Source organism: Ovis aries, chromosome 17 (assembly GCF_016772045.2).
Source record: "Ovis aries strain OAR_USU_Benz2616 breed Rambouillet chromosome 17, ARS-UI_Ramb_v3.0, whole genome shotgun sequence".
NCBI classification, from domain to species: Eukaryota; Metazoa; Chordata; class Mammalia; order Artiodactyla; family Bovidae; genus Ovis; species Ovis aries.
In genome coordinates, this window is record NC_056070.1 from 32,808,350 (window position 1) to 32,830,214 (window position 21,865).

The window sequence follows — 21,865 nt, forward strand, 5'->3', positions numbered from 1 at the left end:
ATTACAACATTAAAATAATAAATTTTGTGTGTCAAAAATTCTTTGTTACTATTTTGATAAACATTTAAGAAAGATTAGTGTTTCTACATTAAAAAAACTTTTTCTATTGTTCTTATTATGACTGTCTGCTGTCTTTTTCCAGATTGGTTATTGCCAGGGAAAAGAAGAAAATAATATATTATAAAATCAACCACCAACAACTAATATGACATTCCCAAACTTGTTTTATATTTATGATCCCACGTTTTCCTTTCTTTTATGTCTAATGAGGACTGTAGACATCTGTATAGCAATCTGAATTGAGACTCCTTGGAAATTTTTATAATTTCCCTGCCAATATTTTATGGTGGTCTCACCCATACCCATTTTATTGGCAATTAATTTTCAAGAAAATGTCTATTATTTATTACTTTCATAGTTTTGTTTAATTTTTATTAAAATAATTCTCTTCTGACAGCAATGTTTTATTGAATTACATTGCATAATTGAATTAAGTAACCCTGGCACACATGTGTTAGAGAATGAACCTATATTCAGCAAAGTCTAGTAAGCAAATATTTCCAATGGCTTACAGCCTACTTGCCTTGAGTGTTCAGCACTTTGTAAAGGCAGTGGAAACTTGGTTATTGTGATAGTATGATTTATAAGAAAAAATATATTTGTCCACTTAGAAAACCAGTCTTCTGATCTTCTTTCATAGTTCCTGAATCATAGTCCAAAATTGAAATTTCCTGAGCATAACAGCAGACCAATTTTGTCATAAAATTTGGTCTCCTGTCTTCAGTGGAAAGCTTCAGACTCATAAAGGTAAAATAATTTCTTGTTATTCATAACAAGACCCTTTCCACCACAACTGGGTTTCTATTAATGAGGGACTTTAGGCCAGTGCTAAAGATGGAGGTTGGTCGCTAGGGAAAACCACCAAGAATAGAAGCTTGGAATTTTCAGTCCCGCATACTGATTTCTAGGGAGGGGAGAGGGTTGGAGGGTGAATGAAATACCAATGACCAATGATTTAACCAATGGTGCCTATGCAGTGAAGCCTCCATAAAACCCCCAAAAAACTGAAGTTGGAGAGCTTCTGCGTTGATGATCATGTGGAAATTTGCAGAGAGTGATGTGCCTGGAGATGGCATGAAACGACCAAGATCTTTCCCACATACCTTGTTCTATGTACTCCTTGCATCTGGATGTTCTTGAGTTACATTCTTTTATAATAAACCAGCAATCTAGTATGTAAACTATTTACCTGCTCTGGCAAATTAATCAAACCCAAGGAGGGATCCTTGGCTACCTCCAATACATAGCTAGTTGATCAAAAGCATAAGTAACAACCTGGGCTTGCCAGAAATATCTGGAGGGGCAGGGGATGGTCTTGCAGGACTGAACCCTTAACCAGTGGAATCTGAGGCTACCGCTGGATAGATGACAGAACTGGGTTGAGTTGTTGGAAATCCAGCTGGTGTAGGAGATTTGCTTGGTGTTGTGGGGAACCCTCTCATCACTCACACTGGAGACTGATCTCAGAACAGAAAAAGTTACCCTTCGTAATCAGTTAAGCAGAATTCAGTAAGAGAGTTTCTGTAATATTTATCAAATTCTTCACAACTATTATGCATTATTTTAGTAATAAGAAACTGGAAAAAACTTTGATTAATGATGAATCACATTTCCTTTAACAACTTGTTAGAATGAAAGACATGAGAATCACAGATTAAATGTGTTTGATGAATATCAAATAACCTGTATCCATATTATTTGAGGCATGTGTTAAGTATATGACACTTCTGTGTTAAAAATGATGATAGGAATAAAATTCACACAAGCATATAACCTAACTAGTTATAAGTATTTTATACACAATCAGTGCAAATTACTATTGTCAGCAACTCTGAGATCTTTATAAAAACAAGAATAATTTTATAAAAACACAATATATTGAAATATGAGTTAAAAGAAAATTAGCAGTAAGATATGCATGTAAATGGGGCTTCTCAAGTGGTTCAGTGGTAAAGAATCCACCTGCAATGCAGGAGACTCAGGTTTGATCCCTGGGTCTGGAAGATCCCCTGGAGGAGGAAATGGCAACCTTCTCCAGTTTTCTTGCCTGGAGAATCCTGTTGTCAGAGGAGCCTGATGGGCTGCCATCCATGGAGTCACAAAGAGTCAGACATGACTGAGCAACTGAGCATGAATGTTCACACATACGTGCAAATGTATCAATGACAGAATGAAGTGATTTTGAATCAGTGTTTTGTGGTCCAACAATCTTTCAGTATTTAGGTAAGTTTATAAAAGTGCAAGTACACTTTAGTATTTTGCTTCATCTCTTCAGGGTTGTCAAATCTGGCTCAATATTCATTACTATAAAGTGTTTTGAGTCCTTTTTAAAGAGTCATAAAAATTCTAACAAACTATTTAGTGTTGACATGCAAGATAGAAGTCTTGGAGGAAAACAATATAAGGTCAATAGAAAGATTTGACAAGGTTGTCTCTAACTGAAAAAATGAGGCCAGGATCAAACAAAATCATTCTACAGTTCTGTTAAAATAGCTAACCAATAGATATATGTGATTTTTGTTTGATTAATTTGGATAGGATTTAGGCAGTCTTCACAAAAGAATTTAAAACGTTTATGTTGTTCTCTTCTAAGCTGGTTTTGGTGCACCTAATATTAATTTTACATACATTATCAAAGTTGTAGCTAGATTTTATATTTTATGAGAAAAACCCATAAGAAGGAATAGATCATAAAGAAATGAGCTCTTGAAATAGAGCAGGAACCTGTGGTCCTTGCCCCCCATGTCCTCAGCCTGCTCTTTGTCCATGAAAAAACTTTAACCAAGGAGTAAGTTTAATCAGAGAAATGAAAAATGCTAAAACATAGGAAAAATGGTCCAACAAGACTGAAATAATAGTTTAGTCATTAAACATAGTCAAGGACTTTAGTTCCCCTTCAAGGGCAATTGATAATATTTTGTGCCATGACCTTTCAGCTGTCTTCTAGACACCGAAACTCCTAGCAGGTGGAAGATGATAACGACATGATGACCAGACTAGTCATGACGTGAGCTGCCATGACTCCAAGAACTGGCCTCAAAGACATGGGGACAAACTAACCCTGGAACTAAAGACTAACTGTACTTAAAACAATCAAGATGAGGCTGATGAGACCACCACATGACAAATTTCCTGATGACTATCAGAGCTGACTATTTCTGCTTGTAGCCCCTCCCTGCATTGTTTTGCCCACTGATTGTCAGTGGGGAGAGTCACATTTGGAGGAGAATCCCCTGGTTGCCACCCTCCAAAATAAAACAAACGTTCCTTTCCACCAACCTTGCCTCTTTATTGGCTTCTGAGTCAGGAGGATCCAGACCCCACCTTCGGTAACAGTTTTGGAGCCCTAGTAGGGAGGTTGTGTTCTCGCGACATCTGGCTCCCCAGGATTTCCCCCAGGAAAGCCACAGCCATGACGCTGCACCAGAACGGCTGCGAGGAGCCCACAGATCTTGGCTAGCTGGCTCTGAGAGAGAGGCTTTGGGGGACATTCTTAGAAGTTGCTGAAATCATTTGTTCCTGGGATCCTCCCCGTTCCCCCTCTGCTTACCACTGGCTGCCAACTTAATGTTTTTCCTTGGTGGAAGGGAAAACAGGCATCAGGAGGAGGTGATGAGTTTCAAGACTGAGTAAGTCCACTGGTGTGCACCAGGCAAACTTCTCTTTTGAGCATGAAGTACTATTTGGGCGTTTTGCCCATGGTTCTGACATGTGTCTGCTTTGGGGGATCATTTGTGTTGGAGAAGTATTTATTTGGGACTCTATTGGCCAGTGGTGACCCTCTCAGAGGACATGTGACAGTTCTGTCTTCTGGTGTGTGAGTGTGCATTCCATGTGTGACTGGTACTCTTGTTGCCTTTTGTAAAATGAGAAATTCAGGTTCAACTCATTAGAAAACTTTAAGCAATGAAACTATGACTAAAGAAAAAGAAAGATATTTTTTTTAAAACACTGTGTTGCTGACAGTATTCCTCAGACTCCAGAGAAAATTGGTTAAGATGAAACTCTTGAAATTCCAAAACTTTTTTGTTTTTGCAAATGCAGTTAGAGAAACCTAGCTTGATAAATGCTGTTCAAAATTCTAACCCTGAGAGAGAGGAAAAAAAAATATGCCTAGGAGAAAGCTTGAAATTAACTCTTATCATGTCCTTGAAATACAAACACAGCTCACTTTGCCTGAGACTTTAGCCTTGGGTTAATTAGAACTTCAAGCCAAGGGGGAATAAAAGGAGTTGGTGGGGAGGGAGAGAAGCCTTTTAAACTCAAGTGAGTAAATTCAAATTATTCCGATTGTTATTAATAAGTTGATAAGTTCTATATTGAAATAAAAAATTTGAGATCTCTGTCTGAATATCTTGTGTCTATATGTGATACTGTCATAAATGGTTTCAAAGGCTTTCAGATAAAGTCTTTGAAAAAATTATGTTTCAGGGATGTTTATCCAAAAATAGTTTTTTCCAGATTTTTGGTAACTTTAAATTTTAGAGTTTTTTTTAAATTAAGTTTTTTGATGCAAATTAATTCAATGTCTAAATCATTTTTTAAGGTAAAATGCTGGTACATTACTGAACAAATTTAAGTTTACCTAATTTTGCCTTCTTATTAGAGAAAAAGCACTAAAGATATTTGGGTTTATTAAATACACATCTCATACCACATTAAAGAGAAATTATGCTATGAGGAAAATGTATGTTTTTAGAGGTTATGGAATGTGTTCTTAAGTTTGCCTATCAGCAAATAATAGTATAACAGTTCAATTACTTGTTTCTTGGGTTTTTAAGACCTTTAACGTTTAAAAATTGTTATATGTAATTAAAACTACTAAAAATGACAAGGAAAGCGTTTCAGTATGTAAAGCAAAAAAGAATATGTATTGTCAGCAAGAGAAAGTATAAAGAAAGGAGTTAAAAAAAATTTTTTTTGAGGAAAAATGATGATAATAATTTTGTCCTAGAGCTGTTTGTTTCTGGATGGGGAAAATTAAGGGACAAATCCATTTGTATACAAAAAGTGATTTTAAAAAAGTTTGTGTAAAAAAGGGAACTTTAAAAAAAAAGAATTTTCTATGTTGTCAGGAGTGATTAAGATTAGACTTGGTTTAATTAAATCCAGTTAGTATTTAAATTTAGTCAAATGAACTTTGTTGTCTATAGTACGCTGATACAAGACTGAAATTTGGTTGTCTTACTCCCTGTTAAGAAAACAAATTTTTCCTGAAATATTGAATTGCTTTTGATAACAAACTGTAAGTTTCTTTCTCTAGCTATCTTTGAGTATTCCAAAGAGCCCCTAATGCTAATGTGCTGTGCTTAGTCATGTCAGACAATTTGTGACCCCATGGACTGTCGCCTCCCAGGCTCCTCTGTCCGTGGGATTTTCCAGGCAGGAATACTGGAGTGGGTTACCATGCCCTTCTCCAGGGAATCTTCCCAACCCAGGGATTGAACCCACCTCTCCTGCATTGGCAGACAGATTTTTTACCACTGAGCCACCAGGGAATCCTCTAAAAAGTCCCTAGGCATCTCAGAAGAAATATTAAAGGAACTAGGATTATTTGATGTGTTAAATTATATGGGAAACATTTTATAACTTTCAGATCATACTGTTGAACTGGCTAAGAAATTTAAAGAATTCTAATGTAAAACTATTGTTTTGCTTAAAAACATGTTTTTGACCCCCAATGTTCTGGATGGAAAAAAATTGTCTTTTCAAGTTATCACAAAGTATACTTACCTATGATGTGTATCACTACCTCTTGAGAGGGAATTCCTCACTAGGTCAGATGACTGTTGACTGAATGTAGCTTAACAAATGAATATTCATGTTTCAATTACTGTCCATGCTGAATTCTTTTAAAATAAATGACTGGCATTGTAAAATTTTTTTTTCATTGGTAGTTGGTGGAGGGGTAAAATTTCCTAATTTTCCAAGTTGAATTCAAACTCTGTTGCATTTCTCCCCACTTTCCACAATGGAGGGGGTGCTATGGTATTAAAATCCCACACTGTTACTAGAATTTTAGCTTCACCAACTGTCTGTTTCTTTCAGATAGAACTTCATTATCTTTCGTTTGGTTTTCTGCCACTGGGTCCTGTTTTTAGTTTGTAGCATGTAGTCTTCCCATCTTCCAACGTGTTAATTATTATTTTCAAAATAATTTGTTTTTCAACGTCAATTAATGTAACTTTTAAAAAGTTTTCACACCTTCTCATTGCCTTCTCATATCAATGAAATCCTAAACAGATTCAATGCTAATTAAAATCTAACCTTCTCCTCTGTCTTGATTCTCACTGTCAGACAGTCTCTGCCTCTTTTTTGTCCCTATATTTTATCTTTACCAAATTGCCTATGTTTCACCACCAATAAACTACCAATATACTGTGTTTTATATATATATATATATATATTTTATATACTGTGTTTTAAATGACCTCATTTTCACACACCTGCTCTTTCGCCCTGGATTCACTTATCTTTTTTCTTTATCCAGCTAATCTTAATCCATCTTTTAAATTCAAATGTCCTTTTCCCCCCAATTTTTTTCCACTGGCCTGGGTCACAAGGGGTCTGATGCCCAGCACATAAACCTCTGAAACATCATTGGTTCCTTAAAATATAAAACTTAAATACTGTGTTGCTCTTCTCTTTTCCAATTGGCCATGAGCTCTCCAAGGTCATGGACTGATCATATCTGAGAATTTGGAATCCTGAAACTTTAGAACACTGCGTAGCAAAATGTAAGTACAATAACTGCATCTTAATTTACTTCAATTAAATGTGTAGGTGTGTAATCTTGGACTTTGTTTCACATTTCCTTTAGCTTAGCTTCTTCATCTATTTATAACTACACATACTTAATGAGTTGTACTAAGTTTTAAAAGAGACTATCCATATAGTGCTTGGTCAGTATTAAATGCTGAAAAATATTAGTTCACATCATGGTTCCACCAAAGCATATATTGGAAACTTGTTGGGCGGTTCCCCTTAATACTTCTGTAGGGTTTTCTGTTTATGCGAGTGATGCAAGAGCTACTTCTAGCACTTATTACAAGGCTCCTCTGCCATAGTTAATGGGCCCAGGATGATTTCTGATATAAAAGCATCAAGGGTTTCCTTCTCTAGTATCTGAGCCTGAGAACTAAAAAGATTGGTGGCTGTTTTGAAATGTAAATGGATACCCAGGCAGAAGCAGAGATGAAAGAAATAGAAGGACCTAGAAGGCATTTAACTTTCTGCTTTCAGATATTTCTTACAATCCAAATGCATTCCTGTTTTCAGGCCCTATGTTTATTTTTTATATAAATTCCTCTTTTGCTTGTCACTAGATTTCTGTTTTACAAACAAAACATTCTAACCAAAACCAATGAGATTAAGTTCTCTTTAGAAAACAGTATAATTATGGTTTTGTAACAATACACCTTAATCAGATAATCAATGGCTGATGGCTTGGGCTGATATGCTGTGTTTATATTAAAAATATGAGCTGGCAATATGTGACCCAAAATAATGAGTCATGGTTTTCACGATATTCAACTTGCAACATTGAAGAATTACAGAGGCAAACAACAAAATATGTATTCCATAAGCAGGTAAAGAACATAATAATCACCAATTTATAACTGTTTTTATCATTTCACTGATAAGACACTTCAGAAATATTAAAATATGTCCTTGCTGTCCTGGAAGTGGGTATCATGGGCCATTTCTTTAATGAGTATCAACTTGATTACCTTCACTCAATGTCATGTCTCATCTATTGATTCTTCCCTCCATCAAGATCAATGCACCAAAAAAATCTATTTACTTTATAATGCAATATAAATATAAATGCTTTGAAATATTAATGCCCAAAGGATTATTTCATTTGGATAAGAAAAAAGGACACGATTCCCTTGCTCTCTTTCAAAAACTATTATTACTGTGAATTTAGAAAGTGTTGAAGTAAGATTAAATAGACTTGGGAGGAAACAATGCTAAACGTATTTTAAAATAGCAAATAAAAGTTGTGGATGGCATTTCTTTCAAACAACCAAGATTCATTGTCTTTAAAATCTACTTCTGAAGTGAAACTCTTCAGCACTCCACTGCTCAGAGTAACTTAATGCTGAGCTTTGATGTCCTAAGAGGTTTTCTGGATGAACTTTCAATTATGCAGACTGTGCCTCCCTTACATTTTCAGAGCCCTCTCACCTAGATTGAATTGTTGTTGCTTTGCACTTGCATTCTCTCTGGTTGATTTTTTTCCCCTGTCTCATCGGAGTGCTTCATATCATGTTTTCACATCGGCCTACCTTTCACACATACAACAAAATGATGGTACATAAGTGCTGGCTTTGGAGGACTTAATCATTAATTGATGTGTGGAGAGATCTCCTTTCTTCATATCAGCATATAGATTTCTTTGTGACTTACAAAAGGAGGATACTGCCTTTTAAGTTGAGGGGAATAGCCTGACCCATCAAAACAGATCATAGATACCAATATAGATACAAAATATACACACACATGTACATGGTATTACATCAATTTAACCTTTATAATGCCTGTGTGCTCCGTCACTGAGTTGTGTCCAACTCTTTGCAACTCTAGCTGTAACCTGCCAGGATCCCCTGTCTATGGGATTTCCCAAGCAAGAATACTTGAGTGAGTTGCCATTTCCTTCTCCAGGGGGCCTTTCCAAGCCAGGGATCAAACCCACATCTCCTGCTTGGAAAACAGATTCTTTGCCACTGAGCCACCAGGGAAACCCTTAACCTTTATAACTACTTATTATTTTATATTATATAATTATACAAGTAATATATTTATATTAAAGGTGTATAGAATATACCCCTTTTTGCCTATTTAAAGTTACAGGGCATCTTCAGGACAGAAAGACTATGATTCTAAATCTTCCCATTACATGTAATATGTGGTCTCTGGTCAAAAGACACTTATACATAATCAATGATTTAGGGAAAACAGAAACATAAACACTTCAGTTAGTGAACTTCTTTTAATTTCTCAAAAAAGTCATTCTTTTTCCCACTTAAAGGCCTTTGTACATGATGCTTTCTCCACCTGAAAGTCTCTTCCTCTGGTTTCAGCTGAACCGCTGCTTCTCAGGGAGAGCCTCACCTGACCTTTATATCTAAATTATGTCTTTCTTTTACCTCCTCTCCTAGTACTATAAGTTTCCTTTATGTAAAGTGTATTAATGTATCTGACCATGGGGAGGATTCAGTGCCTTGCACAGCACTAGCTCATCATAAATATTCTCTTTATCTATTGGCTAGAATGAATATGAGAATGAAAGAGTGAATGAATGAAAGATAAAGAAGTAAAAAATGAAGAATGGTGGGAATTCCTGAAGTTCAGCCATATAGTGGGTTTTCAACTTTTCCTTCAGATCAGGTCATAATATTCTTAGCTTGGGGGCAGAATAGTAGGATCAGTTCAATTCACTCACTCAGTCGAGTCCGACTCTTTGCGACCCCATGAATCTCAGCACGCCAGGCCTCCCTGTCCATCACCAACTCCCGGAGTTCACTCAGACTCAACGTCCATTGAGTCAGTGATGCCATCCAGCCAGCTCATCCTCTGTCATCCCCTTCTCCCCCTGCCCCTAATCCCTCCCAGCATCAGAGCCTTTTCCAATGAGTCAACTCTTCGCATGAGGCGGCCAAAGTACTGGAGTTTCAGCTTCAGCGTCAGTCCTTCCAAAGAACATCCAGGACTGATCTCCTTTAGGATGGACTGATTGGATCTCCTTGCAGTCCAAGGGACTCTCAAGAGTCTTCTCCAACACCACAGTTCAAAAGCATTAATTCTTTGGCGCTCAGCTTTCTTCACAATCCAACTCTCACATCTATACATGCCCACTGGAAAAACCGTAGCCTTGACTGCTGCTGCTGCTGCTGCTAAGTCACTTCAGTCATGTCCGACTCTCTGTGACCCCATAGATGGCAGCCCACCAGGCTCCCCTGTCCCTGGGATTCTCCAGGCAAGAACACTGGAGTGGGTTGCCATTTCCTTCTCCAATATAGCCTTGACTAGACGGACCTTTGTTGGCAAAGTAATGTCTCTACTTTTGAATACGCTATCTAGGTTGGTCATAACTTTTCTTCCAAGGAGTAAGCGTCTTTTTATTTCATGGCTGCAATCACCATCTGCAAACTAGTAGGATAAGTAAGGGCAATCAACTGTGTACATAATTCCCATAGCTACAGTTCTCTCTCTCCACAAAAATGTGTTTCCATTGCTGTGGAAACACTCAATCTTGTCTTAGGCTCCTGCCTTGGGATTTTAGCAGTCCCTGCCTTTCCTCATTGTCACTTACCCACCTAAAATCAGTTTCCCTCCTTCACCGAAGACTTCAAGAATCAGCATCATCTTCCCTTTTGCATTCTGACGTTTTATCATAACACTGAAAGATTTCCAAGTCCATGTAGGAAATTCATCTAACAAGCTATCATTAAATGTGCAATGCTATTTAATGTATTGACTTTATCTTCATTAATTTTGGCAAACAACCTCCAGGCCAAAGTAGAGATTTGGTCATGACCTCGACTAGCTCTACCTAACATGTCTTAAACTGAAATAATGCTCTATTAAGGGCACACCTTCCCCCTCCTCTTCTCTTACAACTTCTCTCCCCTACTACCCTCTCTTTAACCTCATGGATAGTCCTTTGAACTCCCCATTTGATCCAAGGTTTCTGCCTCCCCCCTCTTCTTCTTTTCCATCCTAGCCAGCTGGAACCACACATCTATGCAGCTGACACTTGCCTTTTTATTTCATTTTGTTTCTCTTTGACTGCCAAGACCCTTAAATAGGTTCCTATGCCCACTTCTGTCTAGAAGCCAGACACTTGCTTCCCCAGGTGTCAGTGTATAGGTAGTGTTGTTCCCAAGCCTGTTTCAATCAAGCACATATCATGCCAAGTTGGAAATTAGTGGGGTGTTAAAGAAAAGTGGTGAGAAAACCTGGCACCGCATAGAATCCATTCTGGTGCAGGTAGCCTGAACTGCATCGAGTTTCAGTGGAGCCGATGACTAGGGTTCCAGAGACAGCAGCCGATATCCAGTGTTGATTCTCACAGGGATGTCATCTGTGTAGATCTGTGTTGTTGCTCAGTCACCCAGTCGTGTCTCACTCTTTTTGACCCCATGGGTTGCAGCATGCCAGGCTTCCCTGTCCTTCACCATCTCCTGGAGTTGGCTTAAACTCATGTCCATTGAATTGGTGATGCCATCCAACCATCTCATCCTCTGTCATCCCCTTCTCTTCTTGCCTTCAATCTTTCCCAGCATCAGGGCTTTTCGAATGAATCAGCTCTTCACATCAGGTGGCCAAAATATTAGAGCATCAGTCCTTCCACTGAATATTCAGTGTTGATTTCCTTTAGGATTGACTGGTTTGATCTCCTTGCAGTCTAAGAGACTCTCAAGAATCTTCTCTCAAGACTCTTTTGAATCTTCTACAATTCAAAAGCATTAATTCTTCAGCACTCAGCCTTCTTTATGGTCCAACTCTCACATCCATATGTGACTATTGGAAAAACCATAACTTTGACTATCTAGAGATTGTTGGCAAAGTAATATCTCTGCTTTTTAATATGCTGTCTAGGTTTGCCATAGCTTTTCTTCCATGGAGCAAGTGTCTTTTAATTTCATGGCTGCAGTCACCATCTGCAGCGATTTTGGAGCCCAGGAAAATAAAGTCTCTCACTGTTTCCATTGTTTCCCCACCTATTTCCCATGAAGTGATGGGACCGGATGCCATAATCTTCATTTTTTGAATTTTGAGTGTGAAGCCAGCCTTTTCACTCTCCTCTTTCACCTTCATCAAGGGGGCTCTTTAGTTCCTCTTCACTTTCTGCCATGAGAGTGGTGTCATCTGCATACCCGAGGTTATTGATATATCTACCGGTAATCTTGATTTCAGCTTGTGCTTGATCTGTGTTAGTCCTTGTAACCTGTGATGTTATCTGTGTTATTTGTGCCTGGAAAGGCACCTGTACACCTCCCTGGACTGCTGTGCAGGGTGGTTCTGGCTGCTCTTCTGTTTGGCATAGCTTCCAAGCCCTATATTCTGGTCAAACCATGACAAATTCCACCTCTGACTGAACGAGTCAAAATTGATTTCATTTAATTATACCCACTATGGAAGTATTCATTTGCTAGGGTTTAAGAGTACTGAGTCTAGATTTGGACTCTTTGGTTCAAATCTTAGCTATACTACTTGTTAGCTATTTAAACTTGGACAAGTGATTTCCCTTCTCTGTGCCTTGGTTTCCTTATTTCATAAGTGAGGGTAAAGGAAGATTCTATGATGGGCACTGGCACACTGTGTGTAATATTTTCTTCTATTACAATTAGTAAAAGCATTTGATTGATCATATAAACTGTATTCCCATCAGAAACATTAACAGTATTGTCCCTTCATTTTTACTTATTTATATATCGTCTTTCTTTACTGTGTGTTTCTAATATAGTCACCCAAAAAAACCCAACTGTAAATTTATATTACAAAATACTTTCTCTAGTCCAGTACCTCACTTAACTTTGATAAGAAAGCCTTATGAATTCCAGGCTCATGAAAGTCTAATGAAGGCTTGTTACATAAACTGTGCCAAGTGAATCTTTATTACTAACTTTCACTGCTCCTTGGTCAAAACCTTCTTCTTAGTCCCTCAAATGACTATTTCAGAGCATCATCTGCCTGCTCATTCTCAAACCTTGAAAACATTTAGGCCATTTGATATTATTTGCTTCATAATCTTGCCACTCAGATTTCTTAAACGTGTGAACTACATACTTTGTCTTCATTTCCTGACTCACCACATGTCCTATAACTTTGTGTACTGAGAGCATTCTCATTAGAGTCACCAACAATCTCCCTATGCCAGATTCCAAGGATAATTTGAGTCCTTATCACACTGTAAAGTCACTGTTCTATGGGACAGAATTGTTCACGTCACCCTTCTTAAAATTCTGTATTCCTTTAGTTTCCATATCACACACTTTACTGGTCATTTTCACATCTTTTCATCTCTGTGGACACCTCTTCCGTGGTTCATGCTTGCATTTTCGGTGTCACTTGTGATTTGCCAGAAAGCACGAACTCCTTGGTCACTCTCCTAGTTTCAACTACTGATCCACTGATGTTCCCCTCAAGCTTTTCTTTGCCTGAGCTTCTGCATATATTCTAGATATCATACAGATGTACTTGCTTGAAAGCCTTTGCATGTATGGTTATTCTGGGTACCTGGGATAGGTAGAGGTTTTATACTAAGATACAGAGAGTTGAGAGTCTAAAGGTTACATGCACAACAACTGAAGAAATTATGTGAATATCTTGAGTAGAAGAGGGTCAGAAAGTTGAGAAATCTGAAAGGAGAAATGTCTGATATTAGATAATGTAAGTTCCTATAAACGACTCTCTTGCTTTAATGCCTTACATGAAATGTACTTTTGATGGTCAGGATTTGTGAGTATAAGAAAAATGATAGTGAGGATTGATAAAAGAAATGTCTTCTGAAACCAGAAGGATATTGTTTAATGGTATTGAATATAAAAGATTGAATTATATTATTCTGTCCAGTGAAGGATCTGATTTTTAACTCAGACCCCATCAGGAATTACTTCCTCTACTATACAAAATAAAATATAATAAACTTCCCTATCACTACAGTGTGACAAAGAATGTAAAAGGCACCAAATATACCAGCACATCAGAAGTTGAGAGAAACATCACTCCATGGTACCTGAAATTAAGGGGAGGCATTTTTCACAGTATATTGGAGAGATGCAGTTTTTTGAACAATTCAATTGTTACTCCTTTTGTTTAAGATCTAATAGCAAAGTGCAATAGCACAGCCTGAGCAATCTTTCCTGTTACAAGAAAGTGGCAACCAGGGCAGACCAAGCTGAAATGGGAACATTATGTGTCATCAGAAAAGAAGCAGCAGAGCTTGTTCGAAGAGAGAAGAAGAGGAATTTTGACTTCAACAGACAGAGTAATTACATCAGCCTCTGATTATAAGCTTTACTGGATGCTCAGTTAAGAAAAAAGACTGTGTATAGTTTATATATTTTTCAATTGTTGTGAGTAAGATTGTATAGCATACATATTTCCCATTTCATAATTTGAATCCAGCCTTAAAAGAGACTATTCTATTGTTTTCATAAAAGATGAGCTAAATAATCCCTTCATGGAAGGATTGAAATACGAACTGTGTAAGACATTTTCTTGATAATGCAATAGGTTTCACATACACAGAGCAGACAGTCAGGCCAGGTAAGCAGGAAAATCCACAGACTGCCGTGGTAATAAGTTGACTTTTATCTGGAATTTTTATATGCTTGAGGACAACTGTAAGAATATTCATTGAATTCAATACTGCCTCCCATAATGCTGTCTTACCATAACTTACACCAATTTAACATGTTATGAGTATATTTTATACTGAAATTTAAAGTAATGATTCATACATACACAATCCATATGTGAGATTTATTTTTATATTAATAAAAATGTATTGAAATCCTACTAATTGTGTAACCTGTTTTTGGTGATGTGGAAAAAAACAAGTGTTAGTTGCTCAGTCATGTCCAACTTGGACTGCAGTCCACCGGGCTCCTCTGTCCATGGAATTTTCCAGGCAAGAATAATAGAGTGAGTAGTCATTCCCTTCTCCAGGGGATCTTCCTGACCTAAAGATCGAATCCTGGTCTCCTGCACTGCAGGCAGATTCTTTACCCTCTGAGTAACCAGGGAAGAGATTAAGCTTTTACTTTCTTGAAGTTTTTCTTCGAGTTGACAGGAGAGTACATTAATATATTGTCAAACTCAAAATCAATATATGTTGTGAAGCCAATAGTAAACAACAACAACGATGACAAAAAGTAGGGACAGTAGTCAGGGAAGTCTTTTCTGAGTAGGTGAGATTTGAGCCAAGTTTTAAATGAAGTGAGGGAGTGAGATATGAGAAGACTGAGGAGAAAGTTCTAGAAAGAAGAATGCCTACAAATGCCCTTTGGTATGAAAACACTGAATTCAAGGTCAAGGACAACCAGAAGGATATGTTGGAAGAATGGTGGGAATGGTCATGTCAAGAGTACATGTACGCCCTTTGACTTAACTGTTGGATAGATGAAGGTCTTATTACAGAGCCTCAGAAAACTTGGAGAAAACAAAGCTGTAGGTTAAATTAGTCAAAATTCAGATCCCATTTTACAACATGCAGGAAATCATGAGGATGAGATTTAATATGGAGAATTAGAAGGTAACAAAACCTCTGGAAGAGCTCAGGGAATCAGAGAAAGCAACTTCTCAGGGTATCAGAGAGGGAAGAAATCTCAGGAAATGGCTACAAGTGATTTCAATTTCCTGGAGCACCAAAATGAGTGATTCAGAGGAAGTTATTCATACACTACCTCCAAGAAAATCTCTTCTGTTGCCTGCGGAAACCTGTGATCTTTATTTCTTGTCTGAACAGCATTGACTTTGGATCAAGTGCCACATAGCAGGGTAAAAGCGTTCTGTGGGTTGCTTCAGGAAAGGAGCCACATCTTGTACAATAGCTTATATGGGGGTCATCAATTAATTGTATTTATGATGCTCTCCATCCTTCTTTTCATCATATTTAAACACACCAAATAGATGACTTAAAAGAAGACCTACCACGGATCAACGTTCATTCATCTTTTAAGTCTTTCATGGTAGCAGTAAATTCTGTCCTTCCTCCAGCCATGTCATACTGGTTTCTGGTTTTCATTTTACTAAAACATAAAGTAGTGGCAGAGGGGAGACCAGTTCCAGAACTTACACTTGATTCTTTCTAATATGATAGATGTTGAATCAAGGTGCAACTAGCCAAAGGAAAAATTCTGTGAATTTCCAAATAAGGAGAAAAAGTTGTGGAAAAACCCACCGACACACTGAGCTCACTTTAACATACACTCCTTCCAAAACTCCATTTATCACCAGACTGCCACAATCCCCTCTCTGATTCATGGTTCAGAGGGTGATTTTTTTAATCTTTAAAGACTATTTTTACTTCAGAGTTTATTAATTCTTCAAAATCCTGGAAATATTCTTCTTTTCAGACCACAGCCATCCTCTAAAATGGACATAGGAACATTTTAGGAGAAATAGAAAGAAGATTTAGAGTACCTCTGCTTGGCAGTGTCTCTGGTCCTTTAGACATATCCGTCATTCTCTTCTTTCAAGGAATATAGGACTGTAATTTGCCTCAAGTCTAGAATTAGCTAAAAACTTATGATTTTCCATTATACTAACTCAATCAGGTATATCCACCAACCAAGAGATTATTTTTCTATTATCTGAATTAAGGAAGAATTTAAGAGCATGCCTATCTATTTCAATTTTCATGAACCTCATGATCAGTTAGCCATGGCCAAATATTGCAGCTTGCCAGATTTACTGATTTTACCTCAAGCCCTGCTTTTCATGACAGCTATCATGCTTATTCTGTCATTTGTAATTAACCTATGGCACTCGGCCTCTGCCATTCTAAAATCTTACCTTTAACATAAATATCAGCAAGACTGTATTCATGCTCACATCTCTCACCTTCATTCCTGCTTTCTGAGAACAATCTCAGAGGTTTTAAAGGATGTTCTATCACCAATGTTCTTTTTTTTTTAAGTTTTTATTTAGATATAGTTTCTTTACAAAGTTATGTTAATTTTTTCTGTACAGCAAAGTGAATCAGATATATATATATTTATGTATCTGACCCCTCTTTTTTGGATTTCCTTCCCATTTAGGTCACCACAGAGCACTGAATAGAGTCCCTGTGCTATGTAAGTAGCTTCTCATCAGACATCTGTTTTATACATCGTATTGTATATATGTTAATCCCAATCTACCAGTTCATCCCCCCTCTTCTTCCCCATTTGTGTGCAGACATTTGTTCTCTATATCTGTGTCTCTATTTCTGCTTTGCAAATAGGTTCATCTGTGCCATTTTTGTAGATTTCATATATATGCATTGATATGTGATACTTATTTTTCTCTTTCTGACTTACTTTACTGTTTGACAGTCTCTAGGTCGATCCACATAATGCTATAGTACAGTTTATTGGACCCTCCCAGGGAAATAATTGGGTAAGCAATTCGCCATCATTAATCCATATTTCGGAGAAGGCAATGGCACCCCGCTCCAGTACTCTTGCTTGGAAAATCCCATGGATGGAGGAGCCTGGTAGGCTGCAGTCCATGGGGTCGCTAAGTTGGACATGACTGAGCAACTTCACTTTCACTTTTCACTTTCATGCATTGGAGAAGGAAATGGCAACCCACTCCAGTGTTCTTGCCTGGAGAATCCCAGCGACAGCGGAGCCTGGTGGGCTGCCGTCTATGGGGTCGCACAGAGTTGGACACGACTGAAGTGACTTAGCAGCAGTAGCAGCAATCCATATTTACACACCTATCTCTCTAATCTTTGGATTCCTTGCTCTAGATAATGCAAAAGGATTTTCTGGCATCTTACCTTCCTTTAATGTAGGTGATTATGGTGTCCAGATTGTGAGCTATTACTATCACTCCTAGATGCTTGAACTAATATGGCATTATGACTGTATGGTGAGGTGTTTCTATGTTGCTAAGCATGGCTTGATCGAATGTTACTTTCCTTCTTCCTTGATCTTAAACCTTTAGAATCAATTCATATTTTTGTTTCCTAGACTTCTGCTGATAAACATTTATAAAATTTTGCAGTTTTTTTTTTCATGTATAAACTACCTTGACCTAGGGAGCTTATATCAGTAGAGCGTCACTCTACTGGGAATAAAAAGAGATCATCTATGTGGGACCTAAAAAGAAACAATAATACTAGAAATTATGACCTCCTGATGAATTTTAGGCAAGTCTTTCACTTATCTAGGAAAAGTTTTGAAGATGATGAACAGCAAATTTTCAGCAAAGAGTCTCCCAGGTCTGTGAAAACATATAAAGGGATGAATAATGCATCATAAGCATACAGTAAAGAGCTGGCAAGAGGAAGGAAACTGAGGATTATAGATAATAATACCAATAAAATAATTCAGTGACATTCTGAATATTTACACATAATTTCATTATTTGAAATTTAGTTAAAAAGCAAAATGTCTGTATTCTTAACTCATTTAGAAAGGGAGATTTAAGCACCTTCTTTTTTTCTTATAGACCTTGAGAAGGAGGTCTTCCAAAATGTCAGTAGGCTTTGCAATCTAAAACGTCAAATAAAAAGCTTACTTTATAATTAGTTATACTATAAAACCTATTGATCTGGTACGTAAACAACTAAAATTTTTAGACAAGGCAATATCACTAACTTTTTTTGATTTTCTTTGATTCTCAAAAATAATTACACAAAATTTCAGATGTGTGTTATTTCAAATAAGAAATAAAATATTATAAATGGTGACCTGATTTCTGTCATCTCAGTCTCAGAAATTTTAAATAGCTCAAATTGAATATTGGTGCTTAAATTTAGGCATGAAGTCAAAAGCTGTTTTATTTCCTGTTATTCTACTAAACTCAAGATTATTTTGTTCAGAATATATTAATTATTTTAAATACAAGAGTACTTAAGTGAAAAGACCTGACAAATTTAAAGTCAGTATTTAATTTTCTTATCCAAGTTTTCTGTCTCACTTCTCTCTTTCACCTTATCTTAAATCTTATATCTCTTTTTTAATTTACATAGAAAATGTTTAGTTCAGAACAGACAAATACACATTAAAAATCTAACATAAAGCCAGTTTGTAATTTTAAAACTTTAATATGTTTTATGCATGAGCATCAATGATCCTTTTATAAAATAACAAAAAACTATGAAAAAGTATTTTAGTTTTAAACCACATGTCTCCAGTAAAGCACTTGCATAATTAGAAACACAGCAACAATTCAGTGGAGTTAAAACTAGACATAATCAGGAACAGAGCAATTAAATTATAATAAAGAGTATAGGGCCCATCTATACTCTTTATTATAGTTTAACATAGATGATAAAAGTGCATTGATGATAGAAAGATTGATGATGGATTTTAGATGAGATGGGAAATAATGACTTCCCTGTAGTCATTTTCTTATGCCTTCACCAAATTTTTTATTACCAAATCCTTCAGCTTTATTTTGTTATATTTTTCCATTGTCAGCATTCAAAGTTAAGGCACTGTATTGAGACTGGGTTTAAAACAGTCATCACAAAGATAATTCAGAACACTTCCAAGTAAATATTTGCAGCAAGTTTTTTAGCAGAACTCATAGAAAGTTAGTCACATTACTTGAATTATATGGTCTAAGCCATGGAAAGAGAAATAAAAACAATCCTCCAGAATGTGTTAAGAATTAGAGAGTGTCAAATTGTTTAAACAATCCAGAGTATTTAAAGAAATAGGAGTAAATCCTGATTGGTAACCTCACAAAAGCAAGAATGGAATATGAGTGCCTTTATGGTCAGACGTGGAGGATTGTTTTTTTCTTTTTATGGTTTCATTATATTTGTTTCCGTATGTGAACTGGCACAAATCATAAAACCAGAAAATACATGAAGAATGTTTTGGGAGACATAGCATCCTACACATGTAAATCTTGGTGCCTCCTTGTCTTCATGGGTAGTGTATGTATTTTGGTGGCAACAATAATTTGTCTTTTTTTTTTTTTTCAATAATTTGTCTTAAGCTTACTTCTTCATTTTAAGTCCCCTCAGAGTCCATAATGCCTCTAAAGCAGTAAATACTGTACAACATTGTAATTCTGTCCAGTTCTAGAGACAACAATCACTTGGCATGATTAGAGGTGAATGAGTTTCAATTATGAAGTTGCTCTGCATCTTCTTGAATAACCTTTCCTTCTCAAAAACAAAGGAAACGATGAAAGAATTTTGAAAAAAAGAAAAAAAATATGGCCAGAGAAAGAAATAAGACCATATAGTAAAAGACATATTGTTACTGTGATGATTTTAAACTGTTTATCAAAAACCTAGTATTAAGCAGAAATATCTGTATTTCCACATATAATATGGGCTATCCATATAATAAGTAATATCAATATAATTTTCACATTTGTTATATCAATATAATAAACTCCAAGGCTATCGGGTGAGGAGATAATTCAAAGGAATGATGCTAAATGAAAAAAGAGATTATTTCTAAACCAAGGTACCTCATTTGAGGATTTGTGGCAACCTCTAGACCTAATTCTTTTTACCTCAAGTCAGAAAAGATGAGGAAGTTTGACCACTGCTCAACAGTATTTCAGTAGAAACAATTTTTTAAAAAATTAGTACATTGTAGGTTTGTACTCTACAGTTTTTTCCACTAACAAATGCAAAATTAATTGTAAAAAGGTCCATTTTTTTTGAGGATTAGCTTTTATTTTTAATTTTCCTAATGCTGCATTTTGACATAATAGTGAAAATAAACTTACTTGCCATAATGATTTGGTACTAAAGAGCACTTTACACTGAATTAGTAGCAATTTCCTAGTGATTTCATAAGATGATCCATATTTTAAAATGGCAGTCTATAGTTTATGGGCTTCCTTGCTGGCTCATTTGGTAAAGAATCTTCCTGCAATGCAGGAGACCCAGGTTCAGTCCCTGGGTTGGGAAGGTTCCCTGGAGAAGGGAATGGCAACCCACCTCAGTATTCTGTCCATGGAGAATTCCATGGACAGAGGAGCCTGGTCGAATAAGATGATCCATATTTTAAAATGGCAACCTATAGTTTATGAGATGTATGTATAAGCTGGAATTCTCTGCTGTGGTTATAAGTATTTCCATATGTAGCTCCCTCAACTAGCTAACCGCTTGTAGAACCACCTCAAGCAACCCTATTAGCCCCGTTGTTTGTGCTCAATTGCTCAGTCCTGTCCTACTCTTTGTGACCCCATGGACTGTAGCCCACAAGGCTCCTCTGTCCATGGAATTTTCTAGGCAAGAAGCTGGAATGGGTTGCCATTTCCACCTCCAGGGGATCTTCCCAACCCAGAAATTGAAACCACATCTCCTGTGTTTCCTGCATTGGCAGGTGGATTCTTTACCACCGAGCCACCTAGGAAGCCTCAGCCAGCTAAGATAGTGCTTAAAAGTAAATATATCTCAGGCTTCCTTGGTGGCTCAGTGGTGCAGAATCTGCCTGCCAGTGCAGAAGGCATGGCTTCAATCCCTGATTCGGGAAGATCCCACATGCCGCAGGGCAACTAAGCTCGTGTGCTATAGATATTGAGCCTGTCCTCTAGAGCCCAGGAGCTCCAGCTACTGAAGCCTGTGCATCCTGGCGCCTGTGCTCCACAAGAGAAGCCACTGCAATGAGAAGCCTGCCCTGCAATTAGAGGGGAGCCCCTGCGCCCCACAGCTAGAGAAAAGCCCGTGCAGCAGCAAAGGCTCAGCACAGCCATAAATAAATAAAAACTTTTTAAGTCAAGAAACTTAGTGAAATGTAATATCCTGGACTGGATCAAGGAACAGAAAACAAATACTAGTGGGAAAAAAAAGTAAATATGTCCCTTCTAATCAGATATGCTCTGATATATTAGTCATTCTTTTAAATTTGCATAGATTTCCTATATAAATAATATCACTGAAAATAAATTTCTCAATTTCCTATGAGCAGCTTCAGTGTTGAAATACTTATCCCCCTCACCCCCCCATAAACAGAAACAGGGAAAGTCAGAGTGATGGACTCAAATTTTCTGGGACTTGGGAGCCAGATATGAGTTTCAAGCCTGACTCAGCCATTATGTTAAGCTGTTATGTTATTAAACTCTATAGCCCCAGTTTTCTGTAAAATGACGATATGTATAGCAATGT

General features: G+C 37.0%; 1 long non-coding RNA gene across 1 annotated transcript in view; it reads left to right on the top strand.

The window, feature by feature from the left end:
- The window catches only part of LOC105602796 (uncharacterized), a 147,217-nt gene that overhangs the window by 114,321 nt on the left and 11,031 nt on the right, over window positions 1-21,865 (top strand). Inside the window, exons 3-5 of the long non-coding RNA XR_003585515.3 lie at window positions 2,997-4,326; window positions 6,725-6,797; window positions 16,836-16,871. This is a non-coding gene — a long non-coding RNA (uncharacterized LOC105602796). The remainder of the gene's footprint in view (window positions 1-2,996; window positions 4,327-6,724; window positions 6,798-16,835; window positions 16,872-21,865) is intronic.